We start from the raw sequence: 23996 nt of genomic DNA on the forward strand, positions 1-23996 counted from the left end.
GGCAGACCAATTAAGGCCTGCCCAGTGTAAAACACGAGTGGCAGCGCTCAGCGCTGCCTGTGTGGGTGGGTGGGGGGTGGGGGGGCGAGCGTGAACTTCGCGCATGCACATGTGTGCACGGTTGAAAATCTCCCTGAGGCACAGAGTTGCCTCAGGGAGATGAACGTTTTTCAAAATAAAAAATAAAGATGTTAAAAACATTATAAAACATGTCCGCTCAAATGACTCTCACATGAGCACAGGGACATGTTATTAATTAAATTTTAAAATTTTAATTTTATTCTTATTTGCTGTTGGAAACCTCATCCCGCCTGTGGATGAGGTTTCCAAAAACATGCAAAGGCCGTTTGGCCTTTTCGCCTGCCCGCCAACCGTAAGGTTGGATGGGCAGCAAAAAATTTATTTTAATTACCTTTTTAATAGCCTTAATCGGCCTTTTAATTGTCGGCGGGTGTGCACCGAAGTCAGCAGTGTGCCCACCGACTGAAATATCGTGCGAGTGCGCGATGACGTTGGGACGCTTGCCCAACGTCATCGTGCATCATTTTATGCTTGGTTGGGTCGGGCATGCTCCTGTCCGCCGAGCTAAAAATTCAGCGCCATATTTAAGGAAGGATATACTTGCACTGGAGATGGTACAGTGTAGGTTCACTAAACTGGTTCCTGTGATGAGAGGATTATCCTATGATAAAATGCTGAGCGAATTTGGCCTATACTCTGGAAATTTGAAAAATGAGAGATGATCTAATTGAAACATACAAAATTCTGAAGAGGCTTGACAGGGTAGACACTGAGAAGTTCTTTCTCCCAGGCTGGGGAGTCTCAAACATGGGGGCACAGTCTCAGGATAAGGGACCGATCATTTAGGACTGAAATAAGGAGAAATCTCTTCACTCAAAGGCCTGTGAATCTTTGGAATTCTCTACCCCAGAGGGTTGTGGATATGCCATCATTTAATGTATTTAAGACTGAGATAAACAAATTTTTGGTCTCTCAGGGAACCAAAGGATATGGAAAGCAAGTGGGAGAGTGGAGTTAAAGCCGAAGACCAGACATGATTGCATTGAATGGCAGAGAAGGCTTGAAAGGCCATATGGTCTACCCTTGCTCCTATTTCTTTTGTTCTTATGCTCTGCACAACCTGGTGCTGCAGAGGAGTGAAGTTTTGAATAATGAGGACATCTAGGAGTACCATGCTTCTTCCGATGAAGAAGATATAGAGGGGAATGGTGACCAGGTAAAACAAGATGAAGACCCCAAGAACTTCAGTCAAGGTGTGATGAGAGACACGCCAGGGAGGCTTGCTCAATAGTAATAAGAGGCACGTTTTACATGAGCCTTATTTACATACCCAGTCAATCCAATCAATTTTCCACTTTCAGACCTGTTATTGTGTTCTTGACTGCCCTCACCATTTCCCTGCAGCTATCATCACATGAGGCATCAGCATGGCAAATGCTAGGACCTCATTTGGTGTGCTTCTTTGCATCACACCATTTGCTGAAGTCAGCAAACTGTTAATGGCTCAATGATGCTTAAAAAAATAAGGATCCTTTCAGTGATGCACAATTTTACAGTTCAAATCCTGCAATTAAAACAAATACACAACAGGGTGACATCTAACACCAGGGCCTAATGTTGTGAAACCCAATACAGCTAAGTGAAATTTGCTTGCACTTTCGGGTGCTCCTACATGGTTTTCCCCCTGCACTGTCTGCTGATGTGGAGGCAGGCTGCTGCCCTTCCTGCTCTGTGGTTTTCCATCACTGTGGTGGTTGTCTGCTACTTGACTGAGTCCTGGAAGACTCCAGTACATTGAGGGCCTCCTTCACAGGTGCAGAAGCCCACTCTGTCTCCACAGCTTTATGAAGTGCTGTTGTTAACATCAACTTCAACCATCAATCTTCAATTTGTACTGCTACCAGGGCTCTCTCACTGCTCCCTTCGAGCTTGCTGCATTGTCCTGTGCTACTGGCTGGCTTTTAAAAATGCCACCAGCATTTCAGGATCCAGAATATTCCCCACCTGCCCCATCTCACTTAATTGGCTGACTCTAACATTATTGTGTGTGAAACTCTGCCCTCCCCCATTCCCATGGCCATGCCATTCATTTTTGGTCTCAGTGGCAGAACTTGTTTCCTTCAGTTAAAATTCAGCCCTAGGTCTCACAAGGACATCATCAGAAAATGATCTATATATGGCCACGCCTATAACTATAAGCCAGGCCTACAATCAACATTCCCTTTAATTTTCTTTTCTAAGCACGCAGTCCATTTATTTAAGTGTGCTGCCCTTTGGATCTTTTTGCAGGTTGCGCATAAGCAGTGAGGTCAACTTTTATATGGGTGGCGTGGAGACTTCTGGGTTGCTGCACAGCCACAAAGCATAGAGGGAACAAACACTGCTTACAATGGATAGCCTTTGTGTTCTAAGAAATATCTTTAAAGTCTAGGTTTACCATCAAATAATCCAAACACACAAGATTATGTCACCAGGCTGATTCCTGAGATTAGGGCAAGAGATGGAGTAAACTAGGCCTGTATTCACCATAGTTTAGAAGAACAAGAGATGATTTCATTGAAACATATAGGCGGAAAAATTGGATTAGGCTGGAAAATGGGCATGGGGATTGTGATGCACCATTAACTTCTTCCCATTCATTGCAAGTCAGGCAGCAGGCAAACTTCATGCTGCATACTAGATTAAATGATAGTGACATGCAGCCCAGCACTAAGAGCACTGATGAGTGGCTGCATTACTTAAAGGCAGTCTGTACCTCTTAAAGGTGAAACTTGTACAGAAGTGTCTCTGAGGAGGAAGAGGAGTGAAAATGGCTTAGCAGGGCATAAAGCTTGCTCCATGGTTCTCCAATGCAACACTGGAGGCCTTGGTGCAGGAGGTGGACCTCACATGAATATCACATGAGGTCAGTGAATATATCTTTAACTGTCATATCCTTACAAATGAATCACTAGCTACACACACTGCTCCATTCACCACACCTCCTTCACTCATCTATGAACAGTCTCTATTAAGCACGACTCAGACCCCATATTCGTAACCTCAACTCACCCTCACATACCACTGCTGCAAGCCTCAAACTCACAGCTCTCAGCTTGCACATACTGCCAGCTTATCAACCACGACAACCAGACATCTCCCAAACATACACAGATGCCTTTCCCTTTCAGGACAATACAGCCCATAACCAGAGTCAGCAGTACCTAATCAGTGGGACAGGCAAGACTTCATGTCTTCATCCCGATGCAGGAGAAGGTGCTGGCTCTCATAGGAGTGGTGCTCTCATAGGAATGAGCTCATGGCCATTGGTGGGGTTCAAACTAGATAATGATGATATGTTCCTACCTAATCCATCTCAAATCATAACTCCCCCTCATTCCAGTTCAAGGCTGCAGATGATGAAAGCTTGCATCTCTTGCTTTCCCCTTCTTCATCGCCCCAACTTTACCCTTGTACCTTTCTCCTTTCAGACATCCAAGAACTGCCACCTGGTCAAGAACTGATGAAGGGGTGTAAAGTCCAAGTAGAGCAGGTCAAGAATAAAGAAGAAACACTGTTACTCAACCTTACACTCACAGCCAGCAGCTCAGATACTGCTGTAGCATAGAGACAGGGACCTACATGTGGTGAGTCACTAGGCACGAGTTGCCTGCAGCCACTGTAGGGGAAAGGGGAGTGCAGATGCCAGCTCCTCAGAAGGTTAGATCGCAGGCGAGTTCTGCTGCACAGCTCTCAGATGAGGACTTCAATGGTGTGAGATTAGCTTCCACTGTACACAGATGACAACCAGCCATGCCTCGGGACCGTACTTCTCAACCTCTCCTCTGCTCTGTTGTTAAATGTTATCCTGCATCAAGTATTGACAGCACAACACCCTTCGGGCTTTGCCCTGAGCCATTGCACTTGCCACAAAATCGATTTCCCTCCTTGATCATTATCTCAGTCTGAACCAGAATCTTCACAACCTTGGTATCCTATCTGACCCTGAACTAAAATTCTGACTCACAGGCTCTCCATCGCAAGGAGCAACTACTTCCACCCCTATCACATTACCTGACTCTCCCTCTGCCTCAGCCCATCTACTTCTGAAATCCCCATCCCATGTCTTTGTAGCCTCCAGACTATTCCAATGCTCTCCAGGCAGGCTCCCATTCATCATCTTCTGTAAACTTTACCTCATCCTAAACTCTCCTGCCCACATTCTATCCCGCATCAAGTCCCTCTCACCCATTGCTGCTGCCCTTACTGATTTACATTGGCTAGCAATCCCCCAACATTTCAAGTTTAAACATCTCATCTTCATATTAAAATCCATCATGGATTCAGCCCTCTCTATAACTTCCTGCAGCCCTACACCTCCAACTACCCATCCCCCCACAACACCTCACCACCCACTCCCAGATCCCTGTGTTACTCTGACTCTGGCTTCGTTTCCAACCCTCCTTTTTTCTTCAGCCACATGTTCTGGAATTCCTTCCTTAAAACTCCTCTGCCTCTCTAAGCCCTGTACTCCTTTAAGATCCTCCTTATAATCCACCCCTTTGATCAAGCCATTGGTCATCATTCTTACTATCTCCTTCTTTGGCTCAGTATACATATTTTTCTGACAGAACTTCTTTGAAGCATCTTGAGATGTACTTTTACATTAGAAGTAATATATAAAAATGTGAAATGGAACCGTGGTGCATTATGAGGGCTATGGTCAGGGCATCTTGTGCTTACAAATGGTCTCATTCATCCATTCTTTCACACAAGTTGGTACAGGATGATGAAGGTGAATCATGCTTCCAGCAGTAGCATCTGGGTGCTTGTGCTATCTTGACCATCCTGATGAGGTCAATGAAATATTTCCAGCAGTGAATGGAGGTTTATAGTGCAGCTGCATTGGCATTCGCCACCAAAGCTACTTCCCACCAAATTGCCGGCATCTCGTATCGTTCCGTGGATACTAAAAAGCTTTTCTCTTCTCTTGCTCTCCCTTTATGTAAACATGACCTCCACCACAGCTTCTGAAATTATTGAGCTTTTCTAATTGTAGACCTTCTGCCATTACAATTCTGCCTTAAGGTACAGTGCTAGTTCTCTCACTCGCACACAGTTAAAATGTCCTGGTTTACTTGCCTGGCAGAAGTTACCAGGATTCACCGTTTCCGATTTAAAAAAAAGTTTCTGGATAAGCCAGGTAGAAATTAATTCACATGTGCTAATGTGAACCCAGTGAGTCATTGAGCCCCAGCAGTGATTTTAACGTTGGTCTGAATGAAAAATCTGCCAACGATTTCCCCAAGGTGAAGTAATGGATAAAATTGTGGCCCCATCCTGCCATGGACGGCCGGGAAACTGGCCGAATCCAACATTTTCCAGCCGGAAATGCCCTGTTAGTTAAAATCCACTCCCACCGCCGCTCCCCAATCTATGTTATTAAGATACACTTTATATCCGTTATTTAAAACTCCGATCCCATTGTGTGTGACAGTTGCAGTCAGTTAGATAATGAAGAACAGGCGCACAGAGTCTGTGAATCAGGATTATACAACTAATGCATGGGAAGTAGTCAGCGGAGCCTCATGCACATGGGCAGAATCTCCTGTTCAGGGGGCGGGGCAAAATGACGCGGGGTGACATCGGGCGTGCGTCCCAACGTCACCCTGCGTCATTTAGATTTTCAGTTCAGCGGGCGCGCAGCCCAACGGCTACACGCCCGTCGGACTGTCAAAGGCCTATTAAGGCCATTAAAAATGTAATTAATATGATTAATGGACCTGCCTGTCCAACCTTAAGGTTGTCGGGCAGACCGGGAGCCCAGGCAGGCTTCTGAAAAAACATGAAACCTCATCCACAGGCGGGATGAGGTTTCATGCGGGTATTAAAATTTTTATAAAATCTTTAAATAAAAGAAATTGACATGTCCCAGCTCATGTGACAGTGGCACATGAGTGGACATGTCAGTAATTTTTTTTTCCCCTTCTTTATTGAACCTTTCAAACCTGAGCCAATCTCCCTGAGGCAGCACTTTGCCTCAGGGAGATCGGTGTGCTCTTTTGTGCGCATAAGCATAGTGCTTCCTGGCGGACGTCACGCTGGGCGGGCCTTAATTGGCCCATCCATGTAAAATGGCGGCGTGCCCCCGATAGGGGGCGCCGATTGGGAACCCACCCATTCCCACAAAACCCCACCAATGGGGGGAAGATCCTGCCCATGAGGTAGGTCTTCATAACGCCACTTGTAATGGAATTTCGCACCTAATATATTTAAGTTTTGAGTAATAGTGTGACCTTTATCAATTTTATTAAGTACAACCTCAATGACATTATACAACCAATAGTCAGATTCTTATAAAAGTTTATTCACTCTCTTATTGCAGTATTTGATGTTATGGTAGATTGTGATGCAGATGACAGAGTAGAAGGCTACGAAATAAGAAATGGTGTGTGTTAGATTTGGGGAAAGGTTTAACTTTAACAAGTATTCAGGAGAAATCCACTGATAAACATGCCAGGATATAAAATTATTTATAAAAAATAAATCTATACAACTCTAAAATAGATTGTAATCAGGTTTCAGACTCAGAGATATGTTTAAACATTGTGCTGAAAGATATAACCACCAATTACAGCCCTTCCATAATAAATATTGCAAAATAGTTACCCATGGAACCGGCCATATTCCTATATCATTGAAAGTCAAGGCATTGTACCTGTTAAGTCTATTTTTAAACAGATCATTAAGAAATGTATTTTATGTGAATTGCTAACGGGAATGAATCTGCTTAAAGCTTGAGAATCAATTAACCCTAATTTTAAAATAGTTCATCTGTTCATCCAGCCCCACAATCCTCTGGGATATTTTCTGCCTCTTGGGCATCCTCAATTTTAATCACTCCACCATTGCTCTACTAAGCCTTCACTTAAGGGCAGGCAGTGGTATAGTGGTATTGTCGCTGAACTAATATTTTAGAAACCCAGGGTAATGCTCCAGGGATCTGGGTTTGAATCCCGCCACAGCAGATGGTGAAATTTGAATTCAATAAAAATCTGGAATTAAAAGTCTGATGATGACCATGAAACCATTGTCAATTGTTGTAAAAACCAATCTGGTTCACTAATGCCCTTTAGGGAAGGAAATCTGCCGTCCTTACCTGGTCTGGCCTACATGTGAATTCAAACTGACTCTTAAAAATGCTCTCTGAATTTAAAAAGGAGTTACCTAGGTCCCAAGCTCTGAAATACCCTCCCTGAGCCTCACTTTCCTCTGACCAAACTTTTGACCATCCAATATCTCCCATGTGGCTTGATGTCATACTTTGTTTTATAATGCTCCTGCAAAGTGCTTGAAATGTTTTATTAAGTTGTTTTGTTGTTGAAAGTGGAATATTCATTGTTTCCACTATGCAAATAATGCCTTTCCCCAAGTTAAATTTGCTATTCTTCCTTCTCTGTCCACCATGATCAAAACTGCCAGAGAGCTATCGTGTAGCTGGTGGAGGGAACAGGTGGGTAGATGCTGCAAGCTCTCAAATGACAATTCCCAAAAGGCTTGTTTTAGGATATATGCACAAAAAGGTACTTGAGGACAGCTCAGTGATCAGACTTGTTTTTTAACAAATGAAAGTATCCACTGAGGACAAATATTTGTGCATTTAAGTGACCGATAGTTTTCAAACATGCTGATTTTTGATTTCCATGCTGTCATATCGGAAATAACTATATTGGTACCTCGATATAAACTAGGACTGTCCATACCTGATTTATGCTCATTTGAAAATTATTTTCCTGGGAACATTGCTCTAAATAAATTAAGTGCACAGATTGAGAAGAAATTACTGTTCTACATTTTTAGCCTTTTTTCAAAATTCAGGAAAATAAGACTTTTTTCCAATTTGACAACTGAATTTTCTTTTTGCAAATTGATTTGGACATTTATTCCAAGTGTTCTAGGGTATCTTTTGGAATCTGGGGTACAGATACAGAGGTGCACACACAGCAGAATAGATGCTCAGTTTGGAAGTTCAGTTATGGAGGCTTAGGGTCAAAGTACAAAAATCTACTATTGTTCATTTGTTTTATTGTTGATGAAAGCCTAAATGTGAAACATGGGCAACTCAGAATTTGCATAGCAGATTATAATAAGGCTATGATTGTGCTTGAAATGTACTAAAGGAAGATCCTTGACTTGTGACCTCCCTTTCCTCTGGTAAAAATTCCAGTCTGAATTGGCTGTACTTGGAAGTAAATGCAGGATATTCACTGCGAAGCTCATCATCATCTTCAAGAACGGTCATGTTGGGATTATAAACACGTGATTCATCATAAAGACCTCCTGAAATTACCAATGTGTCATCTGGAATATTGTAACTTCCTCCTACATAAAGGAAAACAGACATTTACACAACACAAATAGTTTTACATGAAAAATATTGGTGTCAATTTTAACATGCGAAAATCAGCATTAACAGGACAAAAAAAGGGTAAGATCAAATAGGAGCAAGAGAACTATCACCCCATCCATTCCAATAGTGAACCCACTGCTACCAGTGTGGTTGCCAAGTCTAGTGGGATGTATTCCTGGAGGATTCATCACATCACCTCCAACCACACCACCTATCAGACAGACAAATTTCCCTAATTTCCAATACTTATATAACTAAGAAACTAAATTGTGAAAAGAAAATGAAGAAAATATACAAATGTTTTTAGAGCCTCTACAATTGTTCTCCAGGTTGATCATGGCAGTCTCCTGGAGTTTAGTCTAATTCTTGGCGATTTCAGAATAATCCTGGAAGTTTGGCAACCAGGCGGCTGATGTGTCTGCATGCTTCTGATGGTAGGCCCCTTTTAATACGTAAATAAAGGTCTTATGAAGTACAAGGGATCATGTTTTCCATTTCAAGACAGAACTAGTCAGAGCTTACACTGTGAACTTTTCGACAATTTCCACTGGTCATACAACTGAAGAGGGCCCAGATACTTAACTCTTAAATTATTTTTATGGGACCAAGAGGAGGAGAAATATGAATGGATAGACTGTGACTGTGCTCTCCTCACTCGGCTCCCCCTGCCCCCCCCCACCCCTCACCTCATACCTTGCCATTGGCGTGGCAGCAACTGCGTCACCCAATATTGAATCGGCCTGAATGGAACAAGCTGTGTCAAGGTGCTTACAGTTCACTGGTTCCATTTAAACGAAGCCATGATCTCAAAATAGCTATAACCTCTTTCCCTAGAATGTGTGGGCTGCTGGTGGATCTCTGGTGGACCATCCAAAAATTCAACTCAGAAATTTTCACTTTCAATTGGACTAAGGGGAGAATTTTCTCCCCGTCAAGGGGGATTGGGCAGGGGCAGGCGCGGGCAGGCGCGCAGCCAATTGCCACCCCCAATTGGTTGCGCGCCACCATTTTATGTGTGCAGGCCAATTAAGGCCCGCCCAGTGAGACGCACACCCGGAAGCACTGAGCGCTCCCTGTGCAGGCAGGGGGAGTGGGCTGAGTTGGGGCCTGTACTCTTTCGCGCTTGCGCGCAGAAATCTCCCTGAGGCAAAGAGCTGCCTCAGGGAGATCAGTTTGATTAAAGACAAAAAAAATTTTTTAAGACATGTCCCCTCATATGACAGTGTCACATGAGCTGGGACATGTCAATGAATTTTATTTTAAAATTTTATTAAACTTTAAAAACCTTCATGAAACCTCATCCCGCCCATGGATGAGGTTTCATGATAAATGTGAAGGCCACCTGAGCTCTTCACCTGCCTGCCAGCCTTAAGGTTGGACGGGCAGCTCAGTTACGTATTTTAATTGATATTTAAATGGCCTTAACAGACCTTTGACAGTTTGCATGCACGCCCACCGAACTGAATATCTCAATGACGTGCGGTGACGTTGGGATGGAGGCCCGGCGTCACCCCGCATCATTTTATGTGTCGGCGAGCGGGGCCCGCCCCTGCTTGCCGACCCGAAGATTCATAACAGAACAAATGTGTTCCTCCAGTAAGTATTTTTAGCAAAATTATAAACATATTCTTATGAAAACACATTAACAATTTTGCTACAAATGATGAGCAAAGGAATTCTTCACAAAGGGATTTATAATTTTTTTTTAGAGACAACAACCAGAGTAGTATTTACCCTGATATATTGCTCCATACTTTATTACTGTAGTGAAGCTATTATAAATATTAATGAGTGAATTACTTAAAATTTGATCTAAAGTTTTAGTTTAACAAGAAAAGGTAATAAAAAATTAACAGGCAATGCTTTAAAATAGTCTGGAGTGTATGTTGCCAACAATTATGGTGATATGATTTCAATTACAAATTTCTGTCAGTTATTTTAGCACAGATGTTAATTTGTTTAAAATGACAGCAAAGGAATGTTATATATTCATGCTAATATTGCTGTAGACAGGTTCAATGCAGTTAGTACTCCTATGACTTCTGAGTAAAGTGTTATTTTTGTAGGTGACTGGAGAACATGGTTGGCATTTGATGTATTCTGCAGCACTTTGCTCACAATGATTAGGCATTAGTTATTAACTTGGACATACTAATGACAGTTGCCAACTTTGGTGTGATCTATTCCTGGAGGTTTCACCAAATCCACCTACTCCATCCCCATTGGCTGCCCAACACACCCATCCTCACAGCACACTAAGGGGAAAACTCTATGTCATCTGATTGGATGATTCTTGAATTCCAATCATACAGCCTTTTATTCCACTGCCAATATTTTTATAACTAATAAACAAAAGCGTTCAAGGATCATTTCAAAAAATGTTTTAATGCCCTTTTTATATTTTCTCCTAAGTAGCTTGCAGCAGTATCCTGGAGATTAATGTTTAATTTCTGGAGATACCAGGACAGCATGGTAGATGTGGCAACCCTAATACTACCCTATATTTGGTGGAGAAGAAAGACACAAGTTTCAATGTGCTTATGGAAATTGTTGTCTATCTGAGAACATGCCAGCAAGATATGGGAAAAAGCCTGAATTGTCACACAAATTATAACAAATTTACTATCAAGGTCCCAAAGCAATTAATTTCAGTTTACTTGGTTTAGCTTTATTAAACAAAGCTGAACAGACCTACTTCCTACATACACATTGCGTACCTATACATAAACAAAATGCTGCAGATGCTGGAATTCTGAAATGAAAACAGAAAATGCTGGAAAATAATACTACTAGGTCTCATAAGAAATTATAGGAATGAATAACAGTACTGATCCTGACAATCTGTCAACAGCAATATTAGCATGAACATATGATATCCCTTTCAGTCCTGACCAGCTGAGTATTTCCAGCATTTTCTGTGGGGTTTTTGTGGTACTATGCATACCTGGCTCCTCATATGAACTGACATAGAGAGGGCGATGTGAATACTGTGCTCTCCTTCGTTTACATTTGGTAACATTATACATAATAATGGTTAGAATGACAACTCCAAGAATGGTGCTCAAGCAGATGGTCAGAATTATTTCTTGTTTTCTGAGATGCAATCCTGTGCCTGGAGAAAAAAAATAGAACTATTAGCTTCTTCCTTGTTTCTCTTTTGATATAAATTATTAATTTATTTGGTCTACCTAGGTGCTTGACAAAAAAGCATACAAATCCAATTCATACATTGATTCCTAAATATGCTTATGGTGGGCTGGAGTGCTAGTGGGTCAGATCTTCCATCACGACCCTCACCCATTTCACTTGGTGCATCTAATTACATAGTCTCAACTTCAAGAATTGTAAAAGAGAATGAAATACATAGGTATAGAAATATATATAAAATAAACACCACTTTGTTATTGTTTTCACAGAATAAGGGACGAAGCTGTGGAATTCAATTGCCAAAGTACCGACAGCAGGAGCATTGGGGAAGGGTTACCTCAACTGGTGCATGGCTACAGTGTGGTGCAGAATGATGTTAATGGTGTGGGTTCAAACCCTGTGCTGACTGTGTTAGTTTATGGAGGGCTACCACCTTGCTTTGTGTTATGACCTCTGTAGAGACTGATCACTTTTAAAAAAGAGATGAATTTCCCAGCAACGGATTGAAAGTACCAAATGACAATATTTCATGTTTTAAGACTGTTACTGTAACAAACAAACTAAAATCAAAATAGATCAAACATTACGTAACAGGTAACTAATACACCAAACTAAAACATAGGGACTTTTGCATTAACTAATTAATGCAATCGAGATACGTCTTACAACCCTTTTGCTGTGCACCATACAGATGTGTAGCAGTACAAAACTAAGTCCCAGCTTTCCAGTAGGCTCACTTCTCCCTGCCACGCCAGGTCAAAATTTCTCGTGTTCTTCAAAAATCATTCCACTCAGCTTGAGTATTCCAGAAATGACTTTCACCAGCAAGGCCCACCTCAGTGACTCCTTGATCCTTAAACCTTCAAAAGTCTCATCTGTTCTATTCTCTTCTTTTCAAACAGAAAACTGGCTCTCACAAACATCCTGCTTGGTTGCAAACACAACACAGACTTTCCTTTGGTTTTCACAGCAGTAGCTACTTTGTTCCTCCCTCTTGCTCTCCCTTTGTCTCTGTCACCAAAAAGCAGCTGTACAATTTTCTGAGTCAAGCTGGGAAAACAGCCAGTTGATTTTCAATAGGTTTTTGGTTTGGCTCGCTTTTCCCATGACAACCAGATCACATGGGCCTGTCCCATGCCAGAGGTTTAGTATGACCACCATCCCCCCTACCCAGAACATTCTGTTTCACCTTAAATTGAAGGAGACATTTTAAAACATAATTATCTTGTAAAGTCTTACACTTGTAACACTTGGCCCATGCTTGACATGGAGTGGTGCCCCTTCAGCTATATAACCACTTGTAACAGAGGGAGATGCTTAAAGTCCCCTGTGGACTATGCATAATTACCTGGGGGGATTGGACCACGATACTATTTAACAAAAATGGAATTTGACTTATTCAGTCACTGTAATTTAGTTACTCTGATGTTATCCCTACATGACATAAATATTCCTCGTGTTATAAAACAGCAAATCCTCTGACTCACTGTGAACAATGCCACAAGACATTGACTTACATCCATGCAAACAAACACCAAGAGCAACAACTTATATTTAGATAGCATGTTTCACATAATGAATTGTTTTAAGGCACTTCAAATGAGCATTATAAAACAAAGTATGACCCGAGCCGCAAAAGGAGATATTTTTTATTAGCATTTATTATTAAAGGAGATATTAGGTCAGATGACCAAAAGCTTGAGCAAAGAGGTTGGTTACAATTTTAGATTCCTCCGTCTGTAATTTTAGCAATGCCATGAGCTCACCTATCTTAAATGAATTAATGCTTGTATCCACTGACATCACTAATGGTAATTTCTAGGCTATGATATTGTTAATGAGAAAATAGCTTAATTTTCTTAATAAACAATAAAATGTACTTCAACTCAATAGGAATACTTTCAATAAAAATTAGAGGAGCATTTTGAGTAAAATGAAGGCATATTTTAAATGAATAGGAGATTTGGAATAAAATAGAGAAACAAACTGAAAAAGAAGTAGAAACTACTTTAAATTAAATACAGGGTATCATGAATTCAACGGCGACATAATTTGAATACAGTACATAAGCACATTAAACAAATAGTGGAATATTTTGGATAGAATATAGGAATACTTTGAATCAAATATATAGGTGCTATTGAATCAAATACAGAGGTGTTCTTTGGAGCAAATATAGTGGTATCCATTGGATCAATTGTCGAGGTGTTCATTCTTTGAATCAAAAGGAGATGCACACTGCAGGAGTAGTGGGTGTGTGTAGATGGAAAACCACCCTTTTATCCCTGACCTTCACTGGCAACTGGATTTCTGCTGTGTGGGACACCAAGGTCCCAAATGAACAGCCATAGTGACGCATGTACCTTCAGGTTCCAGGCAAATGAGATGTCCTGTCATTCATTCTACAAACTGTGGCAGAGGTTTATGTTGAGGGACACCACTGGGCATGATCTCAGAATATGTGCCAGGATCACAGACTGTAGAATTTCAGGGCCAAGTGCCAGAAGCTGTGGATGGATTAGGCTGAAGTGGAGGTTGGCAATGGTGCAGGAGTTCTTATTTATCATTTCAAAGAAATGTATGGAGATCTAAACCAGATTTGTCTACTTTCCCTCTATTATAATTCAGGTTTGCTACTCATTCCTAAAAAATGTTTTAACTGCTCATAAAGGGTTAACAGGAACACTAGTGACATTGGATATATTTTCATCATAGGTTGCTTCTACTTATTTAGGGTGACCAGATTTTCAAAAGTCAAAATAGGGACATTTGAAAAGCCTTGGAAGGCAAGGTTATGTGATGACATACATGTTGGGTGACCAATGGCACGAGTCTGAAAGAGGGACAGTTGAAGGTAAGAGGTCATGTGATGACATCGCCTGGAATATGTTCAGCTAGATACAAACCTACAGGAGTGTGTAGCTTCAAGAGATGGCTTGACACTCATTACAATTTATCCCTCCCCATATGGACATGGTGTCATGGGAAGCTGCAATAATTTGGCTCTGTAAGCAGTTCCAATGTGCATTAGGGTAGCAAACTCAAAGAATGGTGTACGATGTCATTGATCAGAACGCACAGAGGAAATCTTGACCAATATCACTTACTGATCCTTACATGGAACTTTATGAAAATGTTTCTTGTACAACAAATTTAGAAATGTGATACATGAAATAAATACCTTTTCTGTCTCTAGCTTTTTTTAACTCATTGAATTGTCTCTATATTTTCTTCTCACCTATTTTTGGTTTCCCTAGCTTAAGTGTTATTTACTGGCCAGGAAAATAATAAGGTTTCTGCTGATACCGCTGATCAATTGGGCATTAGAAAGGGTGTATGAGTGCCCTGGGCTGATTTGATTTTTGATCTTTCCTCCAAATCGTTAACATGAAGGCTCTTGCTTGCATGAAATCTGAACCAACGTATGATAGAACACCGAAGAACTGTGCCACTGCATGATCGAGATAATATTCTTTTAGTACTTTCAGGACAAGGTTAATAATGTTGATAGAAAGCGCAATTGCATTTGTTTCTTTTGTCAGTTTCAAAGCTAAGGAACAGCCTTTTGAAATGTACAATTGTCAATCCCTAAACTTTAAAGTAAAAACAAATAATTCTCCACTAGTGATTTTGTTGCTGCTGAGGTGACTGGGGAAATGAACAGCTGTTGACCTCCAAATTACTCTACTGTGGAGGATATAGTGTTCCAGAAGTTATTTGCAATCTACATGCAAGATACCTTCCAGACTGAATAAAAACAGAAAGTGCTTTAAAACATCAGCAGGTCTAGTAACATCTGTGGTGAGAGAAGCAGAGTTAACGTTTCAAGTCCAATATGAATCTTTTTTGGTGTCACAGATGCTGCCAGACCTGCTGAGTTTTTCCAGCACTTCCTGTTTCTATTTCAGATCTTTAGCATCTAGTGTTATTCTTTTACCTTACAGAATTTCACAGTTAATTCTCATTATAATGCCTGCTGACAATCAATTGTAAAAGGCTCACTGTGGAAGGTTTCTTGTATGTAGATTGAAAACATTTGCTGGAACACTATATCCTCCATAGTATAGTAATTTAAAGGTCAACAGTTGTTGAATTCGCAGTCAGCTATGTAATATCAGCAACAACAGTAACCTAACAGTAGTTATACTGTAGGACAGAGAATGAATCAGGAGATAATGAAGGCATGTAAAAAGTAGTACATTAATCATGGGTGACTTTAATCTTCATGTAGATAGGGAAAATCAAATTAGCAGAGGTAGCCACAAGCAAGAATTCATAGAGTGTATTTGGGACAGTTTCCTAGAACAATATGTTGTGGATCCAGTGAGGAATCAGGCTATTTTGGATATGATAATGTGTAATGAGGCAGGTTTAATAAATGATCTCAGAGTAAAAGGTCCCCTAGGAAATAGTGGCCATAACATGTGTTGGGACCACAACTTTTCACTTTATACATTGATGATCTAGATGAAGGAACTGAGGGCATCCTGGGTAAGTTTGCAGATGATACAAAGATAGCTGGAGGGACAGGTAGTATTGAGGAGGCGGGGAGGCTGCAGAAGGATTTGGACAGGTTAGGAGAATGGGCAAAGAAGTAGCAGATGGAATACAACGTGGGGAAGTGTGAGTTCATGCACTTTGGTAGGAAGAATAGAGGCATAGACTATTTTCTAAATGGGGAGAGAATTCAGAAATTTGGAGTGCAAAGGGACTTGGGAGTCCTAGTCCAGGATTCTCTTAAGGTTAACTTGCAGGTTGAGTCGGTAGTTAGGAAGGCAAATGCAATGTTGGCATTTATTTCAAGAGTACTAGAATATAAAAGCAGGGATGTGCTGCTGAGGCTTTATAAGGCTCTGGTCAGACCACATTTAGAATATTGTGAGCAATTTTGGGCCCCGTATCTCAGGAAGGATGTGCTGGCCCTGGAGAGGGTCCAGAGGAGGTTCACGAGAACGATCCCAGGAACGAAAGGTTTAACATATGAGGAACGTTTGAAGACTCTGGGTCTATACGCGATGGAGTTTAGAAGGATGAGGGGGGATCTGATTGAAACTTACAGAATACTGAAAGGCCTGGATAGAGTGGACGTGGGGAAGATGTTTCCATTAGTAGGAGGGACTAGGACCCGAGGGCACAGCCTCAGAGTAAAGGGAAGACCTTTTAGAACAGAGATGAGGAGAAACTTCTTTAGCCAGAGAGTGGTGAATCTATGGAATTCATTGCCACAGAAGGCTGTGGAGGCCAGGTCATTGAGCGTATTTAAGACCGAGATAGATAGGTTCTTGATTGGTATGGGGATCAAAGGTTACGGGGAGAAGGCGGGAGAATGGGGTTGAGAAACTTATCAACCATGATTGAATGGTGGAGCAGACTCGATGGGCTGAATGGCCTAATTTCTGCTCCTATGTCTTATGGTCTTATGTTAGAATTTAGCATTCAGTTTGAGAGTGAGAAACTTGAATTTGAAACAACTGCACTAAACATAAATAAGGGTAATTAAAAAGGAATTAGGGCAGAGTTGCTGGAGTGGACTGGGAAAAGAGTTTACCAGAAAAGATGAACAATGGCAGACGTTTAAGCAAATAGTTCAAGACTCACAACAAAGATATATCCCAATGAGTAAGAAGGATTCTAGGAAGGGGATAAACCAACCATGGCTAATCAAGGAAATTAAGGATAATATCAAATTGAAAGAAAACACATACAGTGTGGCAAAGTTTAGTGGTAAGCCAGAGGATTGGCAAAGTTTTAAAAACCAACAAAAGATAACCAAAAAAAGGGCAAAATTAAACTTTGAGGGTAAACTAGCAAGTAATATAAAAACAGACAGCAAGAGCTTCTTTAAATATATAAAAAGGAAGGGAGGCCAAAGGGAACATAGGCCCCTTAGAGAATAAGGCTGGGGAAATAATGCTGGGGAACCAGGAAATGGCAGAGGAGTTGAATAAGTACTTTGCATCAGTCTTCATGGTAGAAGACACTAATAGCATTCCAAAAGTACTAAATAATCAAAAATAGGGGGTGGGGGGGAGGAGGAAATAAATACAATAACTATCACTAGAGAAAAAGTACTAGGACAACTAATGGAGCTAAAGACCAATAAGTTCCCTGGACCTGATGGGTTGCATCTTAGGATATTAAGGGAAGTAGCTAAACAAATAGTGGATGCACTAGTAATCCTTAGATTCTGGAAAAGTCCCAGAAGATTGGAAAACTGCCAATGTAACGCCCTTATTCAAAAGGGGAGGGAGACAAAAAACAGGTAATTGTAGGCCAATTAGCTTAACATCCGTCATTGGGAAAATGTTAGTCTATTTTAAAGGATGTAATAGCAGAGCATTTAGAAGTGCATAATATAATCAAGCAGAGTCAGCATGGCTTCATGAAGGGGAAATCATGCCTGACAAATTTTATTCAAATTCTTTGAGGAGGTAATAAGCAGGATAGATAAAGGGGAACCAGTAGATTTAGATTTCCAAAAGGCATTCAATAAGGTACCGCACATAAGGCTACTTAATAAGGTAAGAGCCCATGGTGTTGGGGTAGTATATAAGCATGACTGGAGGATTGGCTAACTAATAGAAGACAGAATTGGAATAAGGGGGACATTTTCAGGATGGCAACCTGTAACTAGTGGAATGCCACAGTGATCAGTGCTGGGGCCAGTTATTTACAATATATATCAATGACTTATATGAGGGAAGTGAATGTATTATCGCCAAGTTTGCGGATGACACAAAAATACATGGGAAGGCAAGTGGTGAGGATGACACAAAGAGTCAACAGACGGATGTAGACAGGTTAAATGAGTGGGCAAATTTGGCAGGTGGAATATAATGTGGGAAAATGTGAGTTTATGCACTTTGGCAGGAAGAGTAGAGGAGCTGAATATTATTTAAATGGAGAAAGACTGCAGAAAGCTGCAGCACAGAGGGATTTGGGAGTCCTCATGCATGAATCACAAAAAGCTAGCATACAAATTCAGCAGGTGGTAGGGAAGGCAAGTGGAATGTTGGCCTTCATTTCGAAGGGAATGGAGTATAAAAATAGGGAAGTCTTGCTAAAGCTATACAAGGCACTAGTTAGACCACACCTAGAATACTGTGAACAGTTTTGGTCCCCTTATCTAAGGAAAGATATGCTGGCATTGAAGGCAGTCCAGAGAAGGTTCACTAGGTTGATCGCAGGTCTGGAGGGACTTTCTTATGAAGAGAGGTTGAGTAGGTTGGGCTGTAATCATTGGAGTTTAGAAGAATGAGAGGCAACCTTATTGAAACATATAAGATTCTTAGGGGGCTTGACAGGGTAGATGCTGAGAGGTTGTTTCTCCTTGTGGGAGAGTCTGGGACCAGAGGGCATAATCTCAGAGTAAGGGGTCACCCATTTAAGACAAAGATAAGGAATTTCTTCTCTCAGAGGCTAGTGAATCCGTAGAATTCTTTACCGCAAAGGGCTGTAGAGGCTGGGTCATTAAGCATATTCAAGGCTGAGATAGACAGATTTTTAATCAGTAAGGGAATCAAGGGTTATGGGGAAAAGGCAGGAAAGTGGAGTTGAAGATTTTCAGATTAGCCATGATCTCACTGAATGGCGGAGCAGACTCGATGGGTCGAATGGCCTACTTCTCCTAAGTCTTATGGTCAACAGAATCAATAGTGGAGAATTATTTGTTTTTACTCTAGAGCCTAGAGATGGACAATTCAAGGGAGGCAGTGACACAGTGGTATTGTCACTGGACTAGTATTCCAGAGACCCAGGGTAATGCTCTAGCAACCTGGGTTTGTATCCTGCCATGGCAGATGATGGAATTTGAATTCAATAAAAATCTGGAATTAAATGTCTAATGATAACCATAAAATGATTGTTGTAAAAATCCATCTGGTTCACTAATATCCTGGCATAGCAACCAACGCCCACATCCCATGAATGAATAAAAAAATTGTACACTTCAGAAGGCTGTACCTTAGCTTAGAAACTGAGAAAAGAAAGGAGGAGAAAGGGCAAAAAATTTGATTGCTCCAGCAACATTTTTAACTTTGTTACGAGTTCTGATGAGGGGTGGGCACCCTTTGTTTGATTAGGCAGGAGGGTGCAGGGCCCAACAGGTGGGGATCCCAGGCAACATAGCAGCAAATATTAAATTGAGGGAACATTTACAAGCCCCGTTTATTTTCATTTATACATGATGGGTTCTAACAAAATAGATATTTTCAGCCAGAAGCTGGAGACTAGCAAATGTACCTCAAGTTTGGGAGAATTGTACCTCGAGCCACAAGCAGCAAAACACGCAATCTTCCAAGTAATAAGGTTGGCTATGTGCCATGGCTGAACTGAACTTGCCTGCCACCTTCCTGAGAACTGATTGGTGGTTTACTACCCCTACAAGTGAGGCTTGCGGTTGGTGGACACTGTTGTCAGTCTTCTTTTGTCACCCACCTGATTCTCCCCCAGCTCTGAATGCTGGCGAGAAGGGTCTCAGTGCAGCCAGTTAATGCTCAGCGATTAGGCAGCATTCCAATTCCCAGGCTGCAGCACAGCGTGAAAAGATTTTTTTATATACCGACGGTAAACGGAATGCAAGGATGAGGTAAAGGGAAGAGGACTCGGGAGAGAAAGTGTAGAGATGCTAATGCTGTGTGAAAGCCAGGAAAGGTGAAAACCTGGACATTTGAGTAATGTGGAGAAAACTGTAGGGACACCAGGATCTTTAATGAGCAAAACCAGGGCGTCTGGTCATTGTACATTTAGTTTATTGACTATACACAGCCTTATTCTCATGTTAATTTTCTTCCTTTCATCCTAGATGCTCATTCAATCTTTTCAACCAAGTTAATAGGACGTCAGATGAGGTTTAATACAAATCATTAGGCTATTTTATTTCACAGTAAAGTGGACATGCACAGTAACATTTATGATCAGATTAATTTAGTTCAATAGGTTCAATAGCTTTGGGCAACAATACGAAATAGAAGACTCTGTGCATCTCCATACCAGTGGCTACTATGCTTTACTTAAACAAGTCTTCTTTCATCCAGTATTTCTTCACCTTAGCAAAGGCCTCACAACCTTTTCTTTAACAAACCTTCCCTTCTCAAAAGTCTCTCTGTGTCTATGATCTAGCCTTAATCCTGAATTTCTTTCTACAGAGGAACCAATGGATTTTTAAAAATTACATTGATATGCTAACTGTTTAGCATATTAACGACCTTTCGTTTGCCTTTTCATAAAAACTCATGAGGATACCTATTCGTTTTAATAGAACAATAAAGACAATTTTTTCCAGATCCTTTCAGTAGAAAAATAATCAAGAATCCTGAAACATGACAATCTGCCTTTTAAATATTTCATTCCATTTTGTTTCTAGCAAAGGTTAGGTCTTACCTGAAGTTCCAGTTGTTAGGATTGAATACAATGAGCCTGTATAAGGTTGGGTGACGTCAGTGCTAGTTGGTTGCCTACTTGTTACAGTGGATTCTGTCTGTGTAGGCTTCAGTACAGGTGTTGATATTGATGTTGAAACTTGACGTGTTGAACTAATTTGGCTTTCTGTAGCTGTTAAACCAAGTGCTGGAGTTGCAGAGGACTCAGGCATGTAGTGACCTGAGACATGGGGTAGTGTGGTTTGAACTGTTGTTTTTTGTGTCAAAAGAGGCTGCGAACTATCAGGCACAGAAGGCTTCATTGAATTGGTTGATGTGGCAACAGTAGTCTCAGGGGCTAAGGAGTTCATGTTGCTACTTGTTGGGTTCTGTTTCAATGTGGAAAGTGACACAGCCTCTGTCTGATTGGATCCAGTTGCAAAGAGATTATTAGAAGAGCCAGTTTTATTAAGATCTCCAGAAGAATTACCCTCATTGCTAAGGGAATTGGAAATGGCAGAAACCTTTTGCCCTGTTGAATCAGCAGAATTCACAGCTAAGACAACACGTAGAGTAAATATAATGTAAAATGCAGTAGGCCGAATCCTAGGTCTCATATTGCTTCCTTCTACTGCTTTTAGCTTTGAACTTTCCTCAATTTTCTAAGTTTATCCTGTAAAATATAAAGAATGAATAATAGATTACATACAATTTCCAGTACTGAGCTAAATGACAAAAGGTTTACCAGTAAGAAATGAGCTATCCTAAAGGAAGAGGGATGCTATCTTATAAAAAACCTTGCGAAGATATTCCTTTCATGCAAATTAAACTACCTTTCATGTGCCACCTTCACTAGAAAAGATAGCATAGAAATTGCAGCAAAACCTTAATTGTATTAAATAATAGTAAAACTTCTATACCACGTTTGAATGAATTTAAGCAGAACTTAATATCCATACATGCTGCTGTGAAAAAAAATGAAGATTATTTTGTCTTTGGTATTACAGGACTTTAAATATAGTAAATTCATATTAAATATGATAGCAGTCAATTTGGTTTCTGGAATACCTGTATCAAATTTACTTTTTTCTATGGTAGGGCTAATCTTCAGACCATTAATGTACAAGACTGGTTGCACTGCAGATAGCCATGATCAACTTAGTTAATGCAAATACCCACATTTTGCATCCCTGTCTATCTGCCCAAAAATGCGCCATTGTGTTTATTCTGTGTGATTCTTCACAGGGCTAATATGTGTGAATTCATCTTGGTGAAGACAGTCTGGAAATATAATTTTCAACATTGTTAGAACTCATTGGCCAGGATTTTCCCCTCAGCGATTTGGGGGCGGGGCCCAGTCGAGGAATCCCCGACGTCATCCCGGGCCATTTAAATTTTTAGGAAGGCGGGTGGACAGCGAAATCAGCTGTCTGCCCGCCGACCTGTCAATGGCCAATTGAGGCCATTGACAGGCTAGTTAAAGTACTTAAGGCTGGCGGGCAGGCCAGGAGCCCCAGCGGGCTTCTGATTATTCATGAAACTTCATCCACTGGCGGGATGAAGTTTCATGTCCGTTTTGTACAAAAATAATAAAGTTTATGTGTTCTTTATTAACATGTCCCATCTCGTGTGACATTGTCACATGAGATGGGACATGTTAATAATTTTTTAATGTTTCTATTTTTAAAGTTTTTCCCACTGTCAGTATTCTCCCTGAGACAGGACTTTGCCTCAGGGAGAAGTGCGCTCTTTCGTGTGCATGCACGAAAGAGCGCACCTTGACAGATGAGAAATCCCTCCCCCCCGCACAGGAAGCGCATAGCGCTTCCTGTCGGGGATGCCGCTGGGAGGGCCTTAATTGGCCCGCCCACTTAAAATGGCGGCGGGCCCCGTTTCAGTGGCGGGGGTCAGCTGCCTGCCCGCCGCCAAGCCGGTGGGGCCCGCCCGCCATCCATGGGCAAGATTCCGCCCATTAGCTCAGTTAGTTAATGATTATCCGAGTATACCTGTTTGAGAAGTGGAATTAAATACAGTGCAGCGCTAAGAATCTCCATCATAAGAACACAGGCAGAATTGATCCACAGGAAACTGGTACTTACAGTAACTGCAGAGTCTGAGGAAATCGTTCTAAGGCAGTACAAAGGGAGGATCCTTGTATTTGTTAACCAAAACCAAGGCATTCAACCATGTGAGCAGGGGTAGTCTATTTAAGCTGCTGGAGAAAATTGATTGCCGGTCAAAGCTGCTTAATGTGATCTCTTTCCATGCCAACATGATGGGCAAGGTCAGCGATGACAGAGTTAGAGCATCAGAATCCTTTGCGATCTGCAATGTGGTCAACACAGGTGTTCTGGCACTGAGACTCTTTGGTATATTCTCTTTGCTGCTGTCATATGCCTTCAGATCATCTACAGAGGGTATCTACTTACATGTCAGACCTGACAAAAACATGTTCAGACTCGTTCACCCAAGATCCAAGATAAAAGTGCGCCAGGTCCTCAGACAGTCACTCAGACGATACCACACTAATATTCTATACAAGGAACACATGCAGCGGCAAATGGACAGACTTTCTTACGCCTATAATGAGCTAGGGAGGAAGCTAAAGAACAGATCCTTAAAAGGAGTAGGGATTACTCCCAGTGCTACAGGATAGTGAGCATAGGAGCATTAAGATAAAAACAAAATAATAAAATAAGTTAACGTGTAGCTGGAGAAATGGTACAGCAGGGAGGGCTTCAGATTCCGGGGGAATTGGAACCAGTTCTGGGGCAGGAAGGAGCTATAACATGATGGAAGATTGCACTTCCACAGAGCTGGGACCAATATCTTCAGGGAGGTTAACTAATGCTGTGTGGTTGGGCGGGGGGGGGGGGTTTAAATTAATTTGGCAGAGGGAGGACATCAGGTCGAAATACTAGTGAGAAGATACAAGGTGGCTGAGAGATAAACAGCATTCGAATGAAGAGTAGTTCAGAAATAGGAGGAAATCACCAGGGGCCTAAGTGTGATGCTGAGTGGCTGCATGCCTCAACAGGGGGCCACGTTCCTATGAGGTAAACACCACTGAAACTGGTCTT

General features: G+C 41.4%; 1 long non-coding RNA gene across 1 annotated transcript in view; it reads right to left on the reverse strand.

The window, feature by feature from the left end:
* Positions 1–6346: 6346 nt before the first annotated feature.
* Positions 6347–23996, reverse strand: part of LOC144683623 (uncharacterized) — a 28951-nt gene continuing 11301 nt past the window's right edge. The window contains exons 2-4 of the long non-coding RNA XR_013577304.1: positions 20939–21589; positions 11355–11522; positions 6347–8382 (exon numbers count right to left, since the gene is read on the reverse strand). This is a non-coding gene — a long non-coding RNA (uncharacterized LOC144683623). The remainder of the gene's footprint in view (positions 8383–11354; positions 11523–20938; positions 21590–23996) is intronic.

The sequence above is a fragment of the Cetorhinus maximus genome, chromosome 8 (genome assembly GCF_964194155.1).
Source record: "Cetorhinus maximus chromosome 8, sCetMax3.hap1.1, whole genome shotgun sequence".
Classification (NCBI taxonomy): domain Eukaryota; kingdom Metazoa; phylum Chordata; class Chondrichthyes; order Lamniformes; family Cetorhinidae; genus Cetorhinus; species Cetorhinus maximus.